General features: G+C 42.0%; 1 protein-coding gene across 8 annotated transcripts in view; it reads right to left on the bottom strand.

Annotated features, from left to right (window-relative positions):
• Positions 1-27,053, bottom strand: part of SOX5 (SRY-box transcription factor 5) — a 644,424-nt gene that overhangs the window by 332,888 nt on the left and 284,483 nt on the right. For 7 of the 8 annotated variants that reach the window (XM_068655012.1, XM_068655050.1, XM_068655003.1 and 4 more), the window contains one exon: positions 7,524-7,677. The gene's annotated coding sequence lies outside the window, so the exon portion shown is untranslated. Of the gene's footprint in view, positions 1-7,523; positions 7,678-22,427; positions 22,594-27,053 lie in introns of all 8 variants that reach the window. The other variant, XM_068655039.1, reaches the window with a different exon arrangement.

The following is a 27,053-nucleotide window of genomic DNA, read 5'->3' as shown; positions in this document are numbered from 1 at the left end:
AGCCCTCTGATCATTTTCATGGGCCTCCTCTGGACCTGCTCTAACAGCTCCATGTCTTTCTTGTGCTGGGGACCCCAGAACCAGATTCTGTGCTCCAGGTGCAGCTTAATGAGAGCAAAGCAAAGGGGAAGAACCACCTGCCTCAACCTGATGGCCACACTTGTTTTTATACAGCCCAGGATACAACTGGTTTTCTGGGCTGCAAAGTGCACATTGCTAGCTCCTATCCAATTTTTCATCCACCACCACTACCCCCAAGTGCTTATCTGTAGGGCAGCTCTCTATCAGTCCGTCACCCAATCAGTATTGGTACTGGGGATTACCCTGATTCAGGTGCAGGACCTTGTTGAAATTTATGAGGTTCACACGGGCCCACTGCTCAAGCTTGTCAAGATCCCAGTGGATGTCATCCCTTCCCTGTACTGTATCAACTACACCACAGAGCTTGGTGTTATTTACAGACTTGCTGAGGGTGCACTCAATGCCACAATCCATGTCATTAATGAAGTTACTAAACAGTAGTGGTCCCACCAAGGACCCTTGAGAGAAAATACTCATTAATGGTTTCCATTTAGACACTGAGCTGTTGGCTAGCTTTGGATGCAACCATCCACCCTATTCCATATCCATCTAGTAGTTTATCTATCAGAACCATATGTCTCCAATTAAGAGGCAAGAGTGTTATGGGAGACCATATCAAAGGCTTTACAAAGACCAGATAGATGACATCAGTTTGTTTTCCCTCATTCACTGATGCATTCACTCTGTTATACAAGGCCACCAAGTTAGTCAAGAACAATTTGCCCTTGGTAAAGCCACATTGTCTGCCTCAAATCACATCCCCATCTTCCTTATTTTACAACAGAACTTCTGAGAGGATCAGTTCTATGATAATACCAGGCACTGAGATGATGCAGATTGGTTGGTAGCTCCTGGGATACTTTTTAAAATGAGTATGATATTCTGTTTTCTTTTGTCATTGGAGATTTTGCCTGCCTGTGATGATTTTTCAAATATGATGTAGAGTGGCTTAGTTACTACACGTACCAGATCCCAGAGGAACCTGGAAAGCATTGAATAGAGTCCCATGAACATATCTGATGTTCCTCAGGCAGTCTCAATCCTGGAGTCATTGTGACAGGGGCTTTATTACAGTGGGTCCTGCCTTGAGGTTCAGTGGCTAAAAAAGTATGGAAAGAGTGATTCCAAGTGAAAACTCCCCAAGCCAGGAAGAAAGAGATTTCTAAACTGCCAATAAAACAGATTCCAAAAAGGACCAGGGTGATGCTTGCTTGCAGAAGAGGAATGAGGGAAGGACTGACCAAGCATTCTGGAAGCAAGGTGATGAAAACTCGGATAGTGCTGAACACTGTTTCCACATAACTCGCTAGAGAAAAATTTAGTTTGCTGATGCAGAATCAGAGGACACATAAGCTCAAGACCAGGTAGAGTTAATTTAATCAGGGGAAAATACAGACCTATGCATTAGTATCAAATGAATAGTATAAAAGGAGGATAGAAAGAAAAGGAAAAGGTACAGCATATTAAAGATCTGTGGATCTTGCAGGAATGATTAAAATGAAAAAAAAATGGGCAAGAAATGTCTGGAGTTCTCTGAAACTCTGGAAGGTGCTTTCAAACAAGTTCGCCTGGTATTTTGGACAGGACAAGGGGAGATACAAGGGCACCCGACAGGGTTCTGGGTAGACACGGCCCAGGCCTCGTAGCCTGCCAGGAAATGCCGGTACCCAGCAGAAGACAAAAGGAGAGGGGAGAGAGTGGAAGTGGCATTGCGGTAGCCCCAGGTGCACAGGAGGATGCCTCACTGCTGGTGCTGGCTGGACTGCTGCAGGGGTGGACGGACCACAGTAACATCACTGAGCAACCGGCTGTGATGTGACTGAGCGACGGACTGTGTCGCATGGCCCTCATGGCTTATATATGGGCACCTGGCCCAGCCCAGCCTGTCTTGTGCCTAGACTCCCACTGCGTGGGTACACAAGGCTTGGAAACCAAGCGACCAGTCGGTTTGGGTGCTGGCTTGTGCTTTTGGGACTGCTGGGAGCATCTCTCAGTGCCCATCCCAGCAGCCACCACCCAGTGTTTCCCCGGCCCTGCCCACGTGAGGCAGTCGGGGCCCCACGAGGTGTGCTCGCTGCAGCAGAGGTGAGGTGTGCCCCGAGGACACAGGGCAGACAGACACCGCTTCCAGGCAGGCACCACTCCTGGACCCCTCGCCAGCCACATCTTCCACAGCCCTGAGGCACCCCATCCACCCGCTATGCCGGTGCCAGATGAGCAGGGGGCTGTGGACACAGAGTTCAGCGCTCCACTGATGCCTGCTCTGCCACCCGAGGTCTGGGTAGCCCTTTTCCAGGAGCACCGGGAGATCCTTGACCCCCTGCTGCCCTGGCTACGCCAAGAGCTGGCAGTCGTCTTTGGGACGGTGTGGTGGCAGGCAATGCTAGCCAAAAACTTCATCCTGGCAGCCCTGTGCCTCTTGGGGCTGGACAGCGAAGCCCTGTTCCTGCATCTGCAGCCTGGCCTCGTGGACAGAACAGTGATGCTCGTCCACGGCATCATCAACACCGTTGTGCAGCGAGCAGACCTGGAAGCGGCTGGGCCTCCACCACGCCTACACTGCCAGGGGGCAGGAGGACAGACACGCGGCCACCCCCAGCACCGCCACCTCCTCACAGGTGACTCTCAACTCCAGCCCGGGACCCTCCTACTACACTACAGGTCCCAGCACAGAGGAGCTCCCCAGCACATCACGAGCCATCCTTCGTGGGGGGCACAGCCAGCCCCTTGCTGCACCCATCCTGGGGGGCCAAGAGGAGACCCGTGAGGAGCCAGGACAGGCAGCGGCAGTGGAGGCAGCAGGACCCTCTGCCAGGACACGAGGGGGCGAGAGGAGACGCTGGAGGAGACAGAGCAGGCGGTGGCAGCAGGACCCTCACTGGGGCAGGGACCACTCGCACAGCAGGCCCCGACAACCCCCAAAAAGGAAGGCCCAAGAGTCCCCAGCCTCCCACACACCCTGCAAGAGGCCGCCGCCTCAGCGGAACTAGCAGGGCATACATTTCCCTTTAATAAATAAATAAATAAATAAATAAATAAATAAATAGATAGATAAATAAATAAATAAATATTATTCCACAAAGTCTCAGTCTCCCTCAAAACAGAGCTGGCACTGCCATGAGCGTGGTGCTGCTCTCTCCCCTTTTCCCTGCTGCCTTTCCCACTGCCCTGCTGGGCCCCAATGCTGGTGGCACTGCCCTGCCAGGGAATGCCACAACCAAACCTATCACCAACCTATTACCACCAAACTATCATGTTTATACAATTTATTTTGTTTTTAAGGATCTCAGAGTGCTTAAGTGGTATGAGTTTGAGGAGAGGTGCTGAATGCCTTCATGATGAACACTCTACAAGAAGGAAAAGAAGCAGATTTTAGAATCAATCCCAGATACGCCCATTCTAGGGACCAGTGTCATGATGGTTTTAAACAGGTAGCAAAGCAAACAAGACACTGGCTTTTAAGATGTTACTTGAAAAATCCAAGAAACGCGTAGGGGTACCCATTCATCCTGAGAGCCTCAAGACATGTAATATGACAGCTTTAAATCAACAACAATGAACCTCCAAAACAATAATAAAACAAACAAACAAACAAAAAAGCATGCAGATTTAAGATACAGAACGGCCCTCAAAGTAGACTTCAGTTGGGGAATTGAGTCTGCTAAACAAACCTGCTTTGGTCTGCAGAGGTTTCTAGGAAAAAAAAAAGAGAACAAGTGGGACAAATTGGAAACATTCAATCTTTACATGGAAATAAACAAAAATAAGTGATTATTGGTCAGATTCAGTTGTGCTTACTCGTACTTAATAGTATTCTCGCTATTCAAAGTGTGATTCAATAGCAGTACTTGCAGAATTAGATGTTTTTCATTGTAATAGCATCAGAACTGGTTCTGAAAAACAAAACTATGTGAAATGTACTTGAATTGCAAGTAAGGAAGCCCTACTCCAAGAAACATAGCGCATTTTCTTACACCACTGACCTCCCCCTGCACAGGACCTGGCAACCTACCAGAAGATTGGGCAGTACCTAGGAAAAGAGTAGTAAAGTCAAGAAAATGGCTTTGAACTGTGAACCTAATTCATTGTGAATCCTGTGTTGACATGACTGAGCATGGAAAGAAATCATTGGTCATTGGTGCTTCTCCACAACAACTGCAAGCCAGACCTAAAGATTTGTGTGTTTGTTTGTTTTTGTTTCCAGATATTATATACATTTCTATGGAATTCTGAATACATATAGCCTGTTCTTTTCAGGCTCATCTCAAAAAAACACATTTTACCTGCAGTATTTTCCTCTCGAGCTTATGCCGTAACTTTTGCCTGATCTATCTAGAGGCTTTAGCATTGCATTCTTAGATAATCCTGCATGGATCAGGCAGAGTGCACTGAGGATTCAGGCAAGCAAGAAGAGTGTTGCTGCTCTGTATATTCCATGCTAGAGTCAGAACAGTTCTCTGTATCTGTGCAGTCTGGTATGATTAACGTTGGCTTGCCATTCTACACAGAAACATTAACTCTTCCATGAAAACACTTGCCCCATCCCTCCAGCTCTCTGGGTGGATGAAACAACTCAGAAAGAGTTAGTTTCCCACAATTACAGAGCTCTATCTGATACTGCAGGCACATGACACAACTTGAATTCAATGGGATTTCTGTATATTCACCAACTGGAGGTCTGGGACCTTAAATATTAACCTTTCTCCATAACAATCATATTCAATGTACTGCAACACAGAAAGACAAAACACTGGGTCTGATCCTACCATAAAAATCCAGTCCCTTCCTTCTGCCACCCTCCTCCTCCCCCTTTCTCCCTCTCCATCTTTTTTTTTTAATTTTTTTATTTTTGAAGGGAATTATTTGTGCAAATAAACATTGCAAGGCTGGGCATTCACTGCATTTTCTTTTCCAGCATCCTGAGTGGCTGGCACAGGCTGAGTTATACAGTATGAATCTAACTGAGATCATCTACACTATTCCCCTGCAATAGCACCTGCGCCTTTGTGGCCCTGAACTGCTCCAACAATAAAAATTTGCAAACAGCTTTTGAAACATGACTCAAACATCCTTCAGTATGAGCAAAATCTGGCGTGTGATACAACTAACTTGCCTTTATTTTATTATCATTATTACTGTTTACTGGCTTTGAAGAGCTTTGCATCTCCTAGGAATTCTTTTTAGCATCTCTGATAGCCTTCAATTTTCCTGCATTTTCTACCTTTGAACCACTAGGAAACAGCAAGAAAAACTATGTAAACAAATGTGTTCAAGCAGGATACGAGCAAATCCACGCGGTGAACTGAAGTTTAATGCTCTTCTACTCTGCCTTCTTCCTTTACTGTCGTCATTCCCTCCCCCCCCCCCCCCCCCGCCCCTTGGGGGAGGTGGGAGGAATGGTTTAAATCAATAACCGAAGGCTTCAATTTTACAAACCCTTAAGCCATTAGAGCTCTGAGTCCTCGCTTCACCCGTCACAACCTCCCCCACCCCAGCATGCACACATACACATATGCACATAACACACATATAAAAGAAAAACTCCCAGCCTGGCATTAACAATGTTCATTCAATGTGCTTTACTTAAAGGAAGAAAACAATTAAGTGAAACCTTGAAGTAATCTCATTCTGCCTATTTAGCCTCTTCATCCCTCAATGTGTGGTTAGTAAGTGTTGCAATCAGGGGCTAAGGCCTGCTATCATTCGGCCTTAATTAAAAAAGACACAAGCAGTGGAGCTGTGAATTAGAAATGTAACAACGCACTACCCCTGATTAATTCGAGGCTCATGTTGGATTAATAACTCCAAACAAAGAACAAAAGGAAATTGTTATGCGAATTGCAGCCCTCCCAGGCCAGACAAAGGTCAAATCACAGGATTTCAATTTCATCCGGAGTCGCTTAATCAACTCCCTCGGAAGGAAGACCATATGCAGTCCTGAAAGCTACCCATTGTAGTTGTGTTGTCACTGGACCTGAGAGACAGCACAGAGATAATCCCAACTATTCCTGATCTTTTCTCCTTTTTGGCTGTTTCTTCCCTCTTTCTCTTTTCTTTCCCAGTTTCTTTTTTTTTTTTTTCATTATTTTTAAATCTGACAAAATGCCTTCACTAGGGCTAATGATTATGGAATAAGGACGCTCTCTCAGAAAGCAGCTTTTGTGGCTGCTGCCCCAAGGAAGCACCCTGGCTGCAGAGGCAGCTCCTTGTTTTGAGGGGGGTCTTCTCTGACAGCAGAAGCCATACACTGCTGTGCTTAAGCATCATGAAGTCTCTTAAAAGGAACAGCACTTGGGTGGGGGGTGCGGAGGCAGGATAGGACACATTGCACACATTCAATGCACTGCCCACACCTCAGTACAGAGGTCCTGAGGGTATGTCAGCTGAGGAAGAAGGATATTACTGCCCTGAAGACCTATCTCTGACTGAAATTAAGCCACAGAGAGTAGAATCACATATTGTCTTGTTCACCCCCAACAAAATGATGACAGAGAAAAGGAGCCCTCAGTTTCGATGATCTGAAATATATTGTCCCTCCAGCAAATACACACAGAGCATGTCCCTCGCTCCCACTGAACATAACTTTTCAAGTAACGAGCTTGGCAGGGCTTTCTACATGGACTCCACAGTTCTTCCTCTATAAAGAAAGAAGGAAAGCCCAGATCTGACCAGGAACCTGGCAGCTCATGCCTAAAAGTAAATATAAAAGCTTATAGAGATTGAAAAAGAGCAAGGAAGAAGCTTCAGTGTGGGAATCTTAGACATGCAGTTCAATATAGCCCTCATTTCCTTCCTGAATAGTTCTGCCCATCAGCCCAGAAAAATCATTTTGCCACACAGCTGTCTGCAGCTGGCCCAGCCTGAATGGTGCAGGTAGTCTCTCTCTTGGCCAGATCCCTAGTGTCTAACTGTAACATTTCAATAAGCATGCTGCAGCTTCAAAGTTTTGGTTTGTTTTGCTTTGTTTTTCTTGTAACAGCAACACAGTTCAGAACCAAACTTACTTTCTTCAGGAACCAGTTTCAGCAAGGGTCCAAGAGCCAACAACATTTAACACCTTGATTTAGACCTATTGTTTAAGTCAAATTTCTCCTGGAATGGAATTTCTTCTATATGGAAATGAACATTTACGATACAGTTCTCTTTTACTCTTGGACATGTTTGTGGATTTCTGATGGAAAGTGAGTCAATTCGAAGTCTTAGGTTCTGGTCCCGAACATATTCTACATATACATTTATTACTGTAGGATTGCTGACAAAAGCACCATGGCTCCATGACTTTATTTTACCAACATAGTTATCTGAAGGCCCAATAATAGAACCGGGAAGCCAGTACTAGTATGTTGCACTATGTTGCTAGTTTCACAACCTGAAACTACTGATGAATTCACATATTCTAATGCCTGGGAAAAAGGAGATCGACATTTGTAGAAGCCTCTTACCTGTGTTAGGTGCTGGAATAAAATTCCAGATCGCTCGGTGAACTGAAATGAAGATCCTTTTTTTTGACTTTCAGCTTGGGATCATCTCCACTCAAATCTGTCACTTAGTTCTCTTTCCAGGGGGTTGCACACACACCTGCTGCCTCTGAATTAGCTGTTGAAAGGGAAGAAGTAGTTTGTGAATCACCCCAGTTCTGAAGCCCTTTTGCACTCAGAAACATATGCCAGCTTTAAATGCCAGCCCACTAAATGACTATTCAACATCTCTGATGCTTTTCTTTTCAGTATCTGTTCACTTTTGCTTTACATATTGATTTCTTTGCATGTAACCAAAAATTAAGACGAAATGCCTACTGTGCCATGGAAAAGGAGTCACATACTCAGAAACCCTTTTGCCTGTGTTACACTAAGTCATTACATCCAAATTACATGGAAGGCGAATTTTGCTAGATGTAAATCCTTCAACCATTCCATCAGATCCAGAATGCAAGTGTGAGTTTTGAAATCTGTTAGTATTAGAAACTCAGTAACAAATGATTTTATGTGCATTAGCAGCTATTGCATATACTCTCATATATTGCACTCTTCTGTGCAAAAGCAAGATCCAAGCTTTAAATGTGCAAGTCCAAAACTTTAGCTCACTTACTAGTCTGTAAAAGAGGGCTGTGCTTACATCACATTAAGAAGTAGGAAGACAATCTTGCCCTTTGTCCATTATTTCTATTACAAGATTGCAAGTTCAATTGAGCAATTCTTCATCTCTTTGTCCCAAAGAGACATCACTCTCTCATAAAAATCCTCCTGATTTTTAACAAATTCTGAAGCTGAAGTTGTTATTACTTTTTGAGGCAAAAAAAGTAATTCCCTCGATATAGACCAGTGACAGTAGCTCTTTAGTACAGTTAAAGGCTTCATGGTGCTTAACTTCATTGTAAAACTTTCGCTAGGAAACACTGCAGCACTTTTTGGAAAAATGACTGCCCGTTGTTCATGTTCATTCATGTTATTACTCTATGGCAAGCAAATTTGGACTTCCAGAAAGTCCAAAGGGACTTCCCTCAGACTGTACACTGGCATCCTGCCAAACTGTTTTATATTGAGCTTCAACTTCTTCAGTCAGCTGAATATAGAATCATAGAATCACCGAGGTTGCAAAAGACCTTCAAGATCAAGTCCAACCACCAACTGACCTACCGACTGACATCACTAAACCATGTCTCTTAGTGCCACATCCACACATTTCTTTAATGCCTGTAGGGATGTGTACTCCACCACTTCCTTGGGCAGCCTGTTCCAGTGCTTGACCACCCTCTCCATGAAGAAATTCTTCCTAATGTCCAATCTAAACCTCCCCTGGCACTACTCGAGACCATTAAGCTAGAAGATTTTCAGTTGTACTTAGTATAGCAATAAGTTTGAAGCCTTCAGCCCAGTGAGGAAAATACTAGCCACACATTCTCAATGTATTCTAATTACTCAAAAACCAACCAACCAAACAAATAAACAAACAAACAAACAAACAAACAAAAAAAAAAACACAACAAAACAAAACAAACAAAAACAAATACAAGATTTTATCCAACAGCTGGCACAACCTTATGAATTTTAGGCCCTAATTTCACAGCCCTGGCTCCCAGGCCTGTGAGAGATCCATCACTCCTTTCCATTCAAGACATGTACCTCTCGCTGATCCAACTCATATTCCCTATCTGCACCAGACTGCTGTGAATGAATTGTGAATAAATGTGATACAAATACTGATGTGTCAAGAAAAAAAGTAGTTAAGATCAACACAGCTCACTCTGGTGACCAAATATATCTGCTGCCACAGTGATACAAAAAAGGCACTTAAGACATCCCTAGAAAATGGCAGGGACAAGCTGTAGGGGTGTCTGCTCCACTCCCAACCTGAATGCCAGCACAGCCAGGTAGCCAGCAGCTCCTGCAATTTACATGACATGAAAGTCAGCTGCAAGTTTTTTTAGGAGGGAGAGGAGAAGTATTTATTTCAGCATTTGCAGAGCTAGCCAGCCACTACTGCCAAGTTTGGCATTTGTATTCTGGGTCTTGAAATCAGGTCTTGCCCATCCTCATAGCTCCTGCTGCCAAGAAGAAAAATGTCCATACAGCTAACTTTTGGCTGGGGACAGGTGGCCTAAAATCTTTCCCATACCACCTCAAGTACATTTCCCATCTCTGACATGTCTCTGAGGCATGTGGGAAGACAAGGCAAGCCCCAGCTAAGCTATGCTTGGTGCCCACCAGACCACCTTGTATTTCTGTACAATCTCCCAAAATCGACGGTGTCTTACAGCCCATCCCATTCTGTTTCTCTCCCTCCAAAACCAGAAAGGACCACAAAGTTTTGTAAGTTCCAAAGCATCAACAGCAGGAAAGCATTTAAAGCTGCCCTCAGGCAACTTGATGTGATCTCTTCTTCTCCGTAACTATCTCAAAACTGTGAACCTGTTTCTTTAAGCAAACAAGCCAAAAAATTTATCTGATTTTACCTGACATTTTTCCCAGTCCTCTGCCTTCCTTTAGAAATTGCCTCTCTCTCTGCCCCTCCACTCAAACAAGACACCTGCGAGAAATACTCTTCCTCTGCAGGTCCTACCAAGTATGCAATAGATTTCACATATCTCTACCTCACTGACCCTTCATCTATTTTCACATCACAGATAAGAAGCAACATTCTCTTATCTTGCTAAGACCTGGGAACCCTGTTCACATCTATTCCAGTATTACCTAACTCTATAAAGCATTCTAAGCAGCAGACAGACAGACAGACAGACAGAAAGAAAGAAAGAAAGAAAGAAAAAAGAAAACGTATAAATATTCTGCCAAACTCCAAGCAAAAATTAGGACCATGTTTTTTCAGTGCATAGTGCTCCAAACCTTATTGTAAGCAAGCAGCTTTGTCAGAAGATTAAACGTGATGGGGCAAGCATGGAAAATGGATACATCAAAGCCATTTGCCTCTCCAAAAAACCCAACCCAGCCAACCAAAAAAAATGTGGGTTCTTCTAATTCACCTTACCAAAATGGCACTTTGGTTAGAAACATAAGATGAGAACATAGCTAATTTTGAATTATTTTCTGAATTATTTTTTTCCAAAAAAGTCTAGCATCTTTGATTAAGTTTAACTTAACAAATTGCACACTATTTCTGAGAGCTGCTGGGCAGCTGCTACACTCCATCTGAGAGGTGACATTACGTAAGGTGGGATACACAATCCTTATTCCCATAAAGCACTTTAATATACATAATTAGACCCAGTGATATCAGTATGAAAGCATATATGGTAAAAAATAGTGCAGGAGAACATTTGCCCTTCTGCAATAAAATGACACAACAAATATATCCAGCCCAAGTATAGTAGAATACACTTACAAACAAGCCTGAACAATAGCTACTAAAATAACCACACAGATCACATATTCTTAGTTTCGAGGAAAACTTGACTAATATTCAATAACTTTGGTAATTAGAATACTGTGGGTTTTTTTATATATCTTTTTTTTTTTAAGATAGAAGAAATTAAGTTTAGTGAGACAGTTTAGTGGCGAAAGCTTTTCCTGCTTTAAAAAAAATGAAATGCAGCAAAAATTATCAAGAAAATGCTCGGTTTTGACCATTTTTTTCTGTCAGCTCAGATGCACAGAAGAGAAGTCACAGCAGCTAGATGCTGGACCTCTGAATCAGGCAGAACAGAAATGTAACGTGTTTCTACCATGCCACCATTAGCTCCTGGACTCTGCTGGTGTTTTTGAATTACTCATATTTTCTTTGAAAGATACAGTTTTCATTTCAAGATGTAAAAATATTTCATAAAGCTTTTTTATTTTTCATTCTAGGCCAGCGTTAGTGGTAACTACAGGAATGGCTAATTACTACAATCCAGAAATGTAGTAAAGTTTTTCTTTTCAGGTCATTAAAAGTAACTTCCTTGTAAAAGAACCTATAATACTTTCACAAGGTGATCAGGAATCTTACCTAATTCTTCACTACTATCATGAAAAATTACACAAAGGAGTAAGGCAAAGTGTCTACTTATGTTCCTTAAAAAGAGTCTGGAAAAAGGTTTCAAATGCTTGAGAGAATTGGATCTTAAGAAGCTTTATTTCACCTTTGCCTTTTTTTTTTTTTCCTTTTTTTTTTTCTTTCTTTCTTATGAAATCTGTCTCCTTTGCTTTGAGGCATTTGATTGAAAGGTATTGTGTAAGTGACTCACGTTTGCACAGCTCAGAAACATTAGCACCAACAAAAGCCAAAACATACAATTTGGTATATTTGCTTGCTGACTAAACACTTTTTCTTATATCTTTCTGTGCTTGGAGGGTAAATTGTTAGTTTCAAAGCTGAGTGACTGCTTCAGTAAGTTGGTAGCAGGCTATTGGTACAGTGTGATAATTAAGGGATCTTAGTTCTTAAACAATGCTGATAAAACAGAAATCCCTCTCCCTTTTTTTCTGGATTACCTTTAGAACTGAAATCAGAGCACACTAAATGAATAATAATTTGCACCTTCTGTGAATGATAGAAGATTGAATCAAATTTTAACTAGACTCTATTTGTAAATCCCTCAGGATGACATAATTACTATTCAACACATACCTTAATTAGCCGTACACATCTATTTCATAGTATTTAACAGGTTTAAAACAGCTTTTATTGTCTGTTGAATGGATGTTCCTTTCTTATCAAAATGAAAATAATCCTGAATTTCCTGAACTGTAAGAAATTTGCTTACAGAAGGCAAGAAATGACCTACAAATTGCTGTCAAATATATACATATTTTAAGCAATACTAGCTGATGATGCACCAATGTGGATTTTTGTTGCTGCTGGTTCTTCTTTCCTTTTGATTAAGAAGATCATAGTTATGCTGTTTGGTGAAAAATATTTTGCTAAAGCACTCAAACTTCTGCACAGGATTTGAGATGAATACAAGCCAAGTTGGGACACAATTTCTTTTTCTGGTTTGGATTACACTATGGCTAATGTTACCTCTAGAAAGCACGATTGCTAGTGATCCTACAGCACTTCCGCTCCCTCAAGAATCAGAAACAGGCTAACATTTGGCAAGCTATACTTTCAGATGAATCCTAAGAATTAGCATTTGAGATCTTGATTCTCATTTTGTGTAAGATCAGGTACTTGCTCAGATGCAGAAGCTGTTATTAAAACCAACGGGCTCTGCAGAGCAGCCCGGCTTGGCTTGGACACTACAGGCTGCCTTAGCAAAGGCTGTGTGCCCATGCCACAAGCTGAGGCTTGCCGCTCAATTGCAAGCACAACCTTCCCTAAAATGTTCTGCTGCTTAACTCTGCTGACAACAAAAGCAAATGACAACGACAATGATTGTGTGCAGACACATACATATGTGGTATGTTTTCATTATTTTGTCAAACTGCCCCAAGTGAGATTAAAACGTTTACTTAAGTACTTACTTCATACTTCATGTCATTTGCTTTCTGTTCTCCTTAAAATTTTAAGCAAAAGACGGCTGGCACTTCATCACAACTCACTGTTCCTGGGCTAAATCAAAATAAAGATGCTCAACATGCAGGGAAGCGATGGAAGCTGAGCCCAGGGGAGGGGAAGGCAGGACTGAAAGCATTCTCCTGCCTGTTTTGGCTCCATTCTTGGGGTGAAGCTGGGACCAGAGAGAAGCCAGGACCTCCGCAGCCACAGCAAGGGATTGCTGCCCCAACCCAGGACCCAAGAGCATACAGAAAGGGAAAGACCTCACAGGAAGATGTACCCCGCAGTACTGGAATACAAGAAGCCAAATAACCCAAGGAGAGTTCTGATAATCTGAAGGCTGTTTTAGGTACCACCAGCCCCAACTACTCAAAAGTCATCAGACCAGCACTTAAAGTCATAGGATTTGCCATAAAGCATGATGTTTAGAAGCCCCCCCCCAAAACAAACAAACAAACAAGCAAACCAAAAAAAAAAAAAAAAAAAAAAAAAAACACAACAGAAACAACTATACACAAATACCTTCCAATGCGTTTTAGACCATTTTGTTTCAACTTTCTGTCACTTCTTGAGGTCAGATTTTCATTTTTTTTTCTCTGAAATTCATTGGAGGAAAAACTTACTTTTAGGGGAGGTTGAAATTCTCACATAATCATAGAATCTCAGAACAGGGTTTTACTAGACACATTATACATTGTGAGCTTCATGATAAAATGGCAAGCATAGTGTTGAGAAGCTATTCTGTTTCATCACAAACAGAATCAAGTAAAACAAAATAAACTTAGTCAAGAATGCCTCTTATTTCATAGTTAGGTTTCTTCCCATGTGTATGGTGAAACTGTAAATGTCCCAATCGTTAAAAATTACTAAGTTAAGCACTATTGTATCAATCACACCCTATAACTTTCTCAGAAGATTTGGAAGGAAAAAAAAAAGTGTGTGGGGGGGAGGTATTCATGCTATGATGCTTTATCCCTTATCAACACCTTCCTTTGCACCTAAGAAAAGAGCATCAACCTAGCTCTCTCTCTGGTCCCCACTGTAGCAAAATTCCCAGAAAGAGACAGATGACTGGGTCCCAAACCTTTCTGAAACCTGTTACAGCCAACACCTGCAAACCCACTGTACGAGCTGGAAACTTGCTGGAAGTCTGCGCAGGCTGGGAGCACCAGGCTGCTCTGCCCCACCAGCAGATGCAGCGAGCTGCAATCTCCTATGCCAGCGTGGCCCTGCACAGCCCGCAGGCTCCTCCCGGACAGCATGCTGCAGGCACCCCATTTTGAGGTGACAAAAGATGGGCCTCATGTTGCTGCACTGCATTCTGTATTCAAGTAATTACCCCGGAAAGCAGAAAAGCTATTTGTTCTCTCCCCAGTAAACTTGCTCTCCTAGGTTTTCCTAACATTACAGTGAAACTTCCCTGCCTGTCGTTTCAATCGCTTGTTCTATATTGGTAAAATTGCAAATCACAGAGAGCAAAAATGATGCCATATGTAATTGCTGCGTAGCATCAGAGCGGTGCTGGCTACTCTCTAATTACATAGAGTACTGTTGATATGCATATCGACAATAAATCATATTGATTACTTATATATCACACTGGAAAGAGAAGTAGTTCGAGCTCAGTTGGCTTCCCTAAAAAAAAACTACAGGAGGACAAAGAAGGATTTACAATTCTTTTCTGCTTAAATGACATCATCTGTGAGGAGGCATGCATTTTGATGGAGTACATTATAGAAGAACATTTTAAGAGTAAAAAAAAAAAAAAAAAAAGCATGATAGGAGATCCAGGCAGCAAAACCATGCCATTTTGAGCACCATAAAAAGGCTAGTACTGCTAGTTCACATGGATTACCCACCACCTCTGGTCCCTAACTGAATCCTATTGCTGTACAATACTCATGCTATATTATTTATTATTTACATTACATATTATTTGCATTGCAGTATCCCCAGCAAGGCTTCCAGGAAATCCCGCAGGAATATTTTCATGTTTGGCTGATTAGTTTTGCATCTGCATAAAAATATTTGCCTTGTTGCCTGAAACCTTGACTTCAGCGTGGAAATGTACAAAAAGCAAGAAGCAAATCTGATCATTCTGCTTTCCATCTCCACATTAATTGAACGTTTAAATAATTAACTTATAATAATTAAAGTATATTATGAAGAAAGCCCTAAAGTTACATTCATTGTGTCAAATTCCTGAAAGTACTTTTAAGTATTACTGAAGCCCCAAGTAACTGAAAACTCATTGACCTGAGAGCACAGGCACCGGAATCATAGAAGCCATTTACAATTTTACTTAATTTATTTGCAGAATATGTCACAATAAAAATCAACTATGATTATATCTATTGTGTATGTCTGTGATCTCACTATGTATGCCATAGCACATACATTTGAAACACATTCTGTGGTAACAGCTGGCAAAAAAAAAAAAAAAAAAAAAAAAAAAAGTATTGATGTCTCCAGAAGAATAAAAATTTGATAAAAATATCCAGTGTGCAGTGTTTGTTTTTCTAATCAAGAATTATTGTAAGTGGAGATATTGTCTCTACATAGTGCGTGTTGGCATGACCATAGTTCATTCTTTTGTGAATAATGTGGGATAGCATTATACAAATCACAAATGTGGCACTTAATTTTATTAAAGAAAACAACTGATGGAATAGCAGCTACTGCAAAGTTAGGATGGTAAATAGGTTAATTTTTCCATTTTTTTCCTTGGGCCTCTCTGGCAGAGAAAATACTGTAGGGAAGCCATACACTCGGTGACTGTGTAATCTAGTCAGCTGATCCGACCAATTTCAACAGGGTTGAAGGAGGCACTATAATTCTGCAGAAGGAAAGGTGAATACAACTAAGTCAGCTAAGCAATTTGGCTTTTCTATTTCCCTTGAAGAAACATGAAAGAAGGATTCTTAGATTTTGATTAATTTGGACCTGGGAAAACAAGATCATTGGATGGAGAAGTCAGTTAAACACGGAAGAAGGAATAGAATAGATTAATTCTTACCAGCCATTTGACTGATATTAACCTGTTTTCAAAATATTAAAAAGCTGCAGGTGGGAGCTGCCATTCAGAAAAAAGTGAATGGCATATCTGAAATCTGGTAGGCAGAATATATCAGAAAAAAAAATAATAATTCGGTCCTGAGTCCCAAAGTATAACAGATTTGTGTCATGATTAGCTTACATTCATCCAAACCTTCTTCTGCGCTTTGTGCTTAGATTAGGTTGTGCACAGAACCTATTTTCTATTTATGCAACATCTGCTCTGCTTTGAGATTGTGAGCAAGAACGTTTCCAGGCTCCAGAGCATGATGAGATTACAGACTGGCAAGCTGAGCTGGATAAAACAAGGATGGGCCCACAAGATTTAGGTTCAACTGAGATTACTTAAGATTCCAAAAATGTCTTCATTTCGTTTCAGCATAAGTGATTTTTCACGTTTATACCTCCTTGCAGTTTCAAGAAGGAAGGGAAACAGAGTGCTTAATTAGTAAAAGTTCATCTAGTGCTGTTCTCTCACATGACCAGAGTGATAAATCTTGTGCACATCATGTGTAGTGCCATAATTAAACCTTCAGTCCTGATTATTCAGAACTCGAAGAATCATCTCTGCCTTGTCATCCAAATACTGTGAAGCTCCCTTGTCACTGGGATGAAGAGGTGAGACTTGAGAGAGAGGACATCCAAGCACACACGATGCCAGTATGGAAAACTACCACCCTGCAGGGAAGGTTTCAGAGATGGAGGGAAAAGAAGCTGCATTGCTACAGAACTGGAGAACTGGGGGTTGGGAGGGGGGAGAAGGAAGGTGGGGACAGCTGGGAAGGTTCCCCCCGGAGGTCACCAGTTTGGTGGGGGATGAAGGGGGGCTCTTTTTTCCCAAAGAGCAGTGAGTAACATTTGTAATAACATCTGCAGTAAAATTAACACCAGTTCCTGTGAAAATCATCTACATGGGCTGCAAGACCACGGTTTGATTTACAGCAGCAACAGCCACTACATATGGGAGATGTTTTTTGGTGTTGTTTCTTTTCATAGGAACAGGCAGAAGATGACCAAGATGACACCCGCAGGGCTAACCAACAGGACCACATAGCTCCTATCTTCCTTCTGGACTTGGCTTCACTGCCCACTACTCACGCTCACTAGCAAAGTGAACGTGAACTAAGGAGATGCTGCTGGTACTGGAACGGACAGTTCATCAGCCCCCATCAACACTTTGGGAGCCCAACAAGCTCACAAAAAAAAAAACAGATCAAATTCACACGCTGGCCAGAAAGGTAGTGGTTTACCAGCTTGATTATCCAAATAGTTTCTGCTGGGTTCAATGGAATAATAGTTCACTGATAGCCTAAAAACAAACAAACAAACAAACAAATAAATAAATAAATTCATTTTTACTTGGCCGTGATTGAGTTTTTTTTTTTCCCTTCCTTGGAGGAGACTGTGAGACAAGGAATGCCATTCAGCTAACAGGGACTGGCTGCAGCAAAAAGCAGCCAGGATTTCTCCCTCTCTCTATTCTTCCCCTCCCCAACACAATAGACCTGAAAACAAAAGACAGATTATTAGGTTTAAGTGTGTAGCCCATTCTCTACATACCCCTTCCCCCCTACTCCCACCCCTTCTTCGGCACATCTGGTAACCATGTGTGGCAAGTGCTAATGAAGACTTTCCTGAGCGAGCTACAATTAGTTCCGACTGCTGTTCGCCTCTCTTGGCTGTGCTGAGGATAAAACAAAACAAAACAAAATCTTCCTTTCACTGTTACTGAAACCTCCTCCTGCCCCTGGGATTCCCCCTCATCATCATGCTGCTGAAATTAAAACAAAAAAGTGTAAGCAAATACTTTAAGGCTCTCTTCCGCCTGATTTTTTTTTTTTTAATCACTATTTTATTCATTTTGATTGAACACGACAGGCAAGCAACAGTGTTTCTATGATCCTGTCTACAATAGAGAATTGTTAAACAGATGTCCATTTTTTTTCCTTCTAGCCTGGCAATATTATACACATTGCAGTTTTATCTGCTTGAGCAGATCAAATTTGTGTGTGTGTGCGTGCGTGTGTGCTGCCATTTGGAGTGATTAGAATAAGCCGCACAGAGGCAAGACGTATTGTGTACAATTAAGCCCATCTCTAGACCGCACATTTTTGTTTACTCTTGGTCTCTTCTCCTCTCCCCAATCAAGCTACTAATAGAGCTGTTTCAAGTTTCAACAAGGACCATATTAACTGCTGGTCTCCACATGAAACAGAATGCTAAACCCCAGCCGCTCCCGAAGATCTGAGCACAAGCCTCCCAGTCCTGTTTTACATTTCTCTATGAAATCGCTGCGGCCCTCACCTTCCAAACTCCTAATGATTCCCCCTAGTAGACAGTCTCGGCATAACGTACTATTTCACAGTATGAGACTTTACATATTCTTTGCCATTTCTCCCAGCTATGTCACGCAACATGATTGCCACTGACCACCCCCTACTTGAAAGTATGTTCCCACTAAACAAACAATCTGGATAATTACTGTAGAAGTGATGATATCTGCATACATCATATTTCAATTATACCTTATTCACATAAAAAATGGGTATGACCCTCCTACGCCTTTTGAACAGTGCTGCATATTGAAATGCAAAAAACTAAGTTCCAAAAGCAGAACAAAAGCAAAACTGATTCTCTAAAGGAGTTATTCTCTTAAAATATACACGTATCTACTTGCCAAATGATTTCTCAGAGAAGATGATAGGCTGGAGTAATGCAGGGAGGGAGGAACAAAAGGGGTTTTAATCATGGTTCGGATTAAAGAGTTGTATAACAATTGCTCTCCCTCCAGGCATATATACTGTACACGCTCACTGTAAATGATCAGCATTTAAAGAAACAAAGTGCACCGGGAAGCATTTAACATAAAGACAGCTGCATATACATTAACACTTTATTAATCAAAAGACACTGTGCATCTTTCTCAATCTCTGTATGAGAAAACAGCACATGCACACACACAGCCAAAGCCAGGCAGGAATGTGACTTTTCCCTTATCCTACTTTTTAAGTACATAACCTGACCCTCCAGCCTACCCTCCCCCCCAAAATAAATAAATAAATAAATAAATAAATAAATAAATAAATAAATAAAAGCACGAGGCTCTATCCCATTTTACTTCCTCTTAATCTGATGGCCTTTTTCTGGACAAAAATATTGGTTCATCTCCATATAGTCTTGTTTTCATCCACACCAAGCAGGGAGTAGAGCAAAGCTGTTGCACTCCTAACAATATTTTTCTATAAAACATAAATTTTGCACTTTGAAAAAAGGCTAATTTTACTGGTAATGAATACCAGTAATAACTTAATGAGTCACTGCAGTCTACACTTTAAGGAGGAGCTGGTGCTAATGCGTGAATAATTATTGACACAATTAAGTGCCCAACACCAGGCCTGTTAAACTGCTTCTGGCACGTGAGGGCTCCTTAATGGTCCCACAGTATTGTGCCGAGGCCCTAAAAGGTTTTAAAGTGCAGAGAGCTCCGCTTTGCTACTGCAAGGGATATTTGGACCTAAAATGAGTTCAGCGCTAGATAACATTGAGTTGCCGGGGACTTACATCCTATGTGGGGCTTCGCCCTGTTGCTGAGCTGAATAATTAGCTATTTACAGATTCAGTAAACAGTAAGCTCACCCTTTGACCTGCCTTGGTATAGACTGTCTGGTTCGTAACCCTGTGAGGGACTTCCGCCTGCCTAATGGGCTCTTTGTGAACTGGTGCTGCTGCTGTAAATCAGGCGGCTCCCTCCCCATCGGCAGCTCTGAGCACGGGATGGACCCCAGCCCCGCACCACCAACCCAGCCCTGAACTTAACGTCCGGGGAGGGCATAGGGGGCCCGAGATCCAGCTCATCCACAAAAAAAATGGAATTTGAAAGAGCGTGCTCGGTACCGGACTGAACGGCAAGTTGCCGAGTGGCACGTTTCCAAGCTGTTTCGCTGCGCTGTGAATCTAGCAGAGCCGCTGCAAAGGCACCCGGTCACGCACCACCCTGAGTCCCCACTGCGTGCACGCAGCCCCCTTTCACTGGGGCGAGAAGGCTTCTCTCTTTCTTTATTTCACATGGTGTGTGAACGTACAGATGTCCTAATTAAACACAAACAAAATCTTGGACCCCGCCGCACATTCCTGCCTTATCTCTGACAAGTTCAGCAGAATCACTGGAGATATTTGCAAGGCAACATTATCATTGGAAAAGCCGTAAAAAAGTCACCTCTCGCAAATAACTCTTTACTGTGTTTCACAAGAAGGGCATTCACATCCTCCAAACGGACGGGGCTGTCTCTTTAAATTGAAACGCTGTGCCAAGACGCCTCATCAGTTAGCTTGAGAAACACATGCACACACGCAAAAATTGACCTTTTTTCTGTCATTCTGAACTCCCACTGACCTTCCCCAAGTGATTCCAGCATATGCGTAGGTCAATTAGATAGATGGACAGATAGACAGATGGGCAAACAGACAGACCGATCATAATATTTTATGTTAAAATCTGCACAGCCCAAGTACTGAATCTACAGTGTTATCACCAAAGGAGTCCCCAGTCCAGGGTTAATAACAGCGCATTAAAACTTGCAACTCCCTGGTCATATGCTGGCTGTAAGGCAGCTATCATGCCTAAGAGATGCCGCCTGCACAAGGAGAAAAGAACAATCCTTTCTGATAGCATAACCTTTCTGGTCCTTCAAATGTAAGAATGCCATTAATGGGAAAGGAGGCAGCAAGAAAAATTACACGGAAGTTCACGATTAAGTGAGTTATAATCTAATTCTCTATGCAGCTATCCTGTAAAAGACTGCATGGCAAACAACCAGCTAGTAACCACAGCACGCGAGTCTCCTGCACTCCAGAGCTACTCCAGTGGATGGTGGTGGGACAATGTGCCATGAGGAGGAAAGACAGACAGCCTGGACAGACAATGTCCATGACATGCAGTAGGAGAATCCTCCCCCCTTCTGCCACGATGTTTCTGCCTGGTACTAGTAAACCACTCGATTGCTCTGTCTTCTCATCTGTGAAATCCAAATAAAGATGCTACCTTCTCTGTAGGACATTTTAGGCATGTTCTCATTTTAAATCTGTGCAATGTACTTTATATAATAAACAAAAATGGGTGAACCAGGCATATGAAAAATATGTATCTTAACAAATACTTGAATTAAACACTACTAAACACTCAGTCCAACACAAGAGAAGTCTCAGAAGGGTGATACTTCTACAAAAAAATAAATGGCTTTATTCTTCATATAACTAGAGCTAAAAACCCCACTCCTTGTTCCTGACAGGCTTATGGTCAGCTTTCTGGGACCTGAAGCACAGCTACTGCTTGACAGTGTCCTAGGCAATGAAATACTCCCACTGCTTCCACAGTTCCCACAAGCCAAGGCTTTACCTGAACCACTAGAAATCTGTAAATTTTCAGAAGAAGAATGCCAGCACATACAATGAACTTCTGAAAGTGCACTGAAAAGATATCAAGACTTATCGGGGAGGGGGATGCAGGACAGAAGATGCACCCACTGAGGGAGGAGCAGCCCTTAAGCTGTGCATCAGACAGGCACTGGGGGCTCCATATAACTACAACGTGGGGAAGCTACCAGGGAAGAGACCCCTGTTCCCCTTAACTTAGGAGCCAGGCACTTACAAGTCTGGTCTTTACAGACATCAAATTCCTTCCAAGGATTTAGTGTCTATTTAGTTTTCCTTAGAAATGTAGCCAGTCAGAAATAAACCTGAGCACCTTCTGTACAGATTCAGGAGATGGCCACAAATCTTCTTCCCACCAAAAGAGGTCCTACAGTGCACTGAACAGCAGCAACACAATGCATCTTCCAAAGAATTTCTGCTTTTCAAAAAAAAAAAAAAGCTCCATGAGCTATTTCAGGATTTTTTTTTTTTTTTTTTTGGTTCAAAGGCAAAACATTACTGAGTAGCAAAGCTGTAGAAGGCTTTGCCATTTGGCAAAAATGAAACTCTCGCCAGGGAGAGTTCCACTCCTAGCTTCACTCCTAATGGTACCAGACCCTTCATAAATGGCTGTTGACCTCTTGCCCTATCTTGTAGCAGAAGACAGCTGTTCTAACATGAGCAGCCCTGCAAAGCAAGCTTGGAAGAGTTTGTGTATCAGTATTAGAGCAGGATTTCACCACTGCCCTGCTGAGCCCCATGCTACCAGCACGGCTGAGATTAGCCTGAGGTAACTTCCAGGCTGCCCTTTCTTTTCTGTAAAAAATCAAATGTGCAACAAAATATTGCCACATCCCATGTGTATATTGACACAATTGGGACTTCAACCCCAATTTTGCTTTGTGTTTTTCAAATGGCTTTATTTATCTTAAGATAAAGCACATGTACTTTACCAATATGCTTAGGGCCTGATCCAGGGGCCAGCCATGTCAGGGAAGTAGAACCAGTGGATATACCGGGCAGTGGGTCGTGCAAGGACGGGGCCCTCCTGAGGTGCTGCCCTGTGGCTCAGCTGCAACAGGGGTTAGAGAACCTTAAGACACTTGCAGAATTAGTCCCCTAAAAAAAGAAAGAGATGATGAATTTTTTATTACTTGCAGCGCTAAATGTATGTTTTAAAGTCAGCTAGTGTGAAAACTGCAGGGAAAATGAATCAAACTTTCAGCTGTTGGTCATAGGTTTTTATAATGTGAAACAGAAAAAAACAGACATTGTGTTTGCATGCTATTTCTGGGCCTTTTAAGCTGTAACAGCATGAGTGGTATTTGCATCAGGAGTTACCATATATCATTGCAAGCAACATATGCATAGATGGAAAAAAGATGACGGCAGCAGCAGGTTCAGTGAAATCTCAGGATCTCTCTGTGATAGGGACCTGCTAAAGGTTTGGTTTTATTTAGCGTAGCTTAAAATGTCATTGGCATATGCGTTTCTCAATTAACACCAATTTAATACACTCCAGAAGTGTTCTATTCTGAGAATAGGCTTCAGAGTTTACAAAGGATCTAACCTGACATTTCAGTACAGGATATCCAGCCCCATTTACAGTCAGGAAAGCACATTATGAAGGTTAGATTTTTTTCTTTGGCATTGTGTAACGTTGCTTCTAATGATAAATACAAAAGTCAGAAAATCCTAGTGAACAGTGCTGTAGTATGGAAATTATGAGTCTCTCCAACCTCTGTGAGTCACTCATATCCCCAGATGAAACGAAGCATCTCGGCAAATGCAGAGATTCAGCAAGTGGATGGTTGATTTTCCTTCTCAGTGCCTCACTGACACAGTACATTTTGCTAAACAACTTCTCAATTGATAAACTGCAACTCACCAGTAGAACAGTTTATATATATATAAAAGAATAAAATGAGAAGTAGCCAGTGCTCTTGGAAACCCTGGGCTTTCTGTCAAAAATATGAAGGGAGAGAGATTAACTGGTGATGGCTTCCTAAATGATAAATACAGATGTCCAACATGAGCCCAGAAACCAACTACTGAAAAGCTGAAGGATTATTTATTAACCAAAAGGATGAATAAAGAATAGGGCAGTATCATTTCATATGAACTTTACACAGACTATATGAATGTCTGCAATCTCTTTAAAAAGAGCACCTGGCATTATTAATATTGATTTTGGAATATACAATTCATTAGATATAATGGGCCAAATTCAGCCCTGATGAAACTGTGGTAAATTCAGAGAAGCTGTACAAGAGAGAAATATCTCTCTTCAAATCTAGTGTAGTGTTTATTCTGAAATCAATAATAACAGAGTGCACATTCAAAAAACATCAGAAAAAAGGTTAAAGTCAAGCATTTCAAAGTTAGGAAATACTAGTATTAAAAACTCGCCCATTAATTCTGTCCAGTTGTGTGACCATTCTCTGCATCGAAGAGGGAAGACTAGCCCAGGTTCTTGCAATTGTAAAGTGTATCACAGGGCATTCACACAAGAGGGCAGAAGTGTGACTGGAGGGACAACCTTAATCTGCCCTTAATTGTAAATGTTTGGCTTTGCAATTTGCTTTAAACATTGTTTTTTCATGAACTTTCCTCCTTTTCTAAAGGGGGAAAAAAAAAAAAGATAAAAACTAAATATATTACATACAAATGTTGAAACTCTCCAAATCACACCTTCCTGGTAAGGTTTAACTTCTGACCCTCTGCACAAAAGTCTACCACTTGAGCTTTAGGGCATGAGCTGAAGACTACAGCAAATTTATCACAGAATAAAGGTACGGTCTGGTCTGTAGCCAGCAGATCTCAATGCTTTTTCCATTTTCCTAACTAAATTGCTGGGGAAAGTCTAGCAAATGCCAGTTTAGGGAAAGAGAGAGAGGAAATTTGATGTCCAGTGAAAAGGCTGGGAGAGTACAATGCTTTGCAACGCTCCTGTTTGGTCAATTTGCAATGCAGTGGGGCATGCTTTCCTAGACTAGGGCAGTGGGATGGTGACTTTGTAGCCTTGTATTGCCACTAGATTTGAGCAGAGTTTCACAACACAACAAAATTATACTTTTGAGCCCTGGATTTTTTTTTTTTTCCCCACAAATTTTAAAGGATGCTCAAAACAAGGTGAACATTAATGCTTTTTGGTACAACAGAAACTTTATAAAGCAGTATCTGAGGCAATCTAATTGCAGGGGACTGCTACTGTCTCTTGTAATAAATAATTTGGATGGTTGTTCTTTTTAACAACATAGTCACCTACACACATTGCCTTAGAGCATGGGTGTGTTTGTATTTACCTATGTATGTAAACATGTCCTTGAAGAGACACAGTTGCAAAGATCCTAAGCACTGCTTGTCAGGACCCTGAAAAATTCTAATATATAATGAGTTTATACTTTAACAGATGTCCAGAACCAAAAAGAGAATTTAATTCTTATTATGATCAGGAATGCATGCTGAACTCTGCTATAGGGAACACTGAAATTCAGACTTATTACTCATGATCTTTTCTCGGTCTTTAAATCAGAGGAAATCTTGTGCTTAGAGCTTCAGATTCTTCAACTCGTGTTTCAAGTGCAAGCCTAGAGTTTCTCACATTGTTCTGCTCTTTTGAACACTGAACTCAAAGGACATCACTCTCCCACCAGGCATCCAAGAGGGTACTCATACCACCTAACCTCAGGCATCCAGCTGGGCTGTCCACAGAGTCAATAAAGGTTCCTAGGGGAGGTGCTCAGGAGGAGCCTGCCTCTCTGAACTGACTGTACAGATGGCCTTGGATCCTTCTTTAGGTACCTAAATTTGATGAAGTTACATGTCGTGAAAATTTCATCCTCAAGCCCACATATGCAATCCAGCCACAAGCCAATTCAATCCCAAAAGAGTGAGGTCTGAGTTAAATTAAGGTTTTAGCTAAAAATGGACATAAGTAAGTGCAGGTTTGGATGCCCTCAATTGTTAGGTAATCAAACATCCTAGATGCAAATTTGTCTAATCTACCTATAGCTTTGGTAGGAAAACTGGATTATCATTTTCCTAAAGGAAGCTAAAAACTCAATGTCCAAGGATTCCTTATTTGTTCGTACCAATGAACCTGTCATGCTAACATACCTATTTTGGAGTGTTTGGTTATAATTACTCAATTGGTTCAAGATTATACTTCATAAATGCCAGAGAACTTTATTGAGGTACAAATACCATGCCTGACATTTGCATATCACTCCCTATTACAGAGTTACTTCCCTTCCTTCTCCCCTGCTTAGGCTCACAACACAGAACAGTGGGAAGTGAGTCGGCAGCCACATCCTGCTAAAGCTAAAAAGCAAATCCTATCAGTACAATGGAGCTACCATGTTCAACCAGGCAAAGGGCATGCCTAATGTAGGTACTCCACCTGTGCTGGATTTACAGCACCTGAAAGAGTTAAGAGAGAGCTTTCAGAAATACCTAGAAACAAGGATACCTGCAGGGCGTGCTCAGTTTGTTCTGAAGATGTGTTGTTCTAACAGTGGTTCTCTGGTGGGATCTATTGCTATTTGATATCCTGCTAGACAACTCTGTGGCTGGAGTTGTAAGATCAGTTAAGCTCTCCTTCAGGATGTTCACTTTGGCGATGATCAAACCCGGGGCCTGTCTGAACAGGCAAGCCCACGTGACAGACTGCAGTGTGACCACACCACGTGGGAGCCGCGCTGCGTTCGCCCCGTCTGGGTGCTGCTCACCCCTGCCTGGGCGAGAGACAGTCCCCTGGCACCCAGGGGAGCACACTGTGCCCACCCAGGACCCTCATCGCCTCCCAAGGCGAAATGGGGAGAAGAAACTTGTCTGCTACATGTTCATCTGCTTATCCCTATTGCTAGCCTTACTCCATCTTCATACTGCCCCTTCCTTTTATATACTTCCATGCCATCTCTTGGGGACTTTATTATTACTGTTATTTAGTAAGTTGCCCTCCTCAAGTCATTCTCTAACCTCCTCCTAGGAGGACAGGAGGTGGAGCCCTATCCTGCTGGTTACCTGGGGATCCATTTGACTCAGCTGTTTCCCCTCCACTTCTGGAAATGAACAAATTGTCCTGTAGGGCTTTGCAATGTCCCTCCTCTGTACTAAATTCATCCAAGAACATTATCAAATTCATCCAAACCCACACAGTTCATGATAGAAAATTTTGCCTCTCAAGTATGTTGTCAAAACCCATTTTGAACTCTCAGCACTTACAACCAAGGCACTCAAATATTGTCTTTGTCCATAATAAAACTGACTGCTCTTTGCTTCCTGTCTCTTCACCACAAAGGACTTCTCTTCACATCCTAAAGTAACCACATTTTCCTAATGGCCTCCTGTGAGGGACTTATGCAAAGCATTTCAACACTTAAATAAATCATATCCCCAGTTGTTTCCTGACCGCTATTTTGCTAACTCTTCCTAAGGAGGAAAAACAATCTAATTAGTTAATATTTGCACAGTACTTTGAAGATGAAAAGTGCTAGGTCTGTTTAAACATTATTACAATACCTGGTGCGTTGCTTTCATTTCACCCTCCCAAACCAATCAGGATCCAAAAGCAGCCC

The sequence above is a fragment of the Anas acuta genome, chromosome 1, assembly GCF_963932015.1.
Source record: "Anas acuta chromosome 1, bAnaAcu1.1, whole genome shotgun sequence".
Classification (NCBI taxonomy): Eukaryota; Metazoa; Chordata; class Aves; order Anseriformes; family Anatidae; genus Anas; species Anas acuta.
This window is presented reverse-complemented; position numbering and strand designations above follow the sequence as displayed.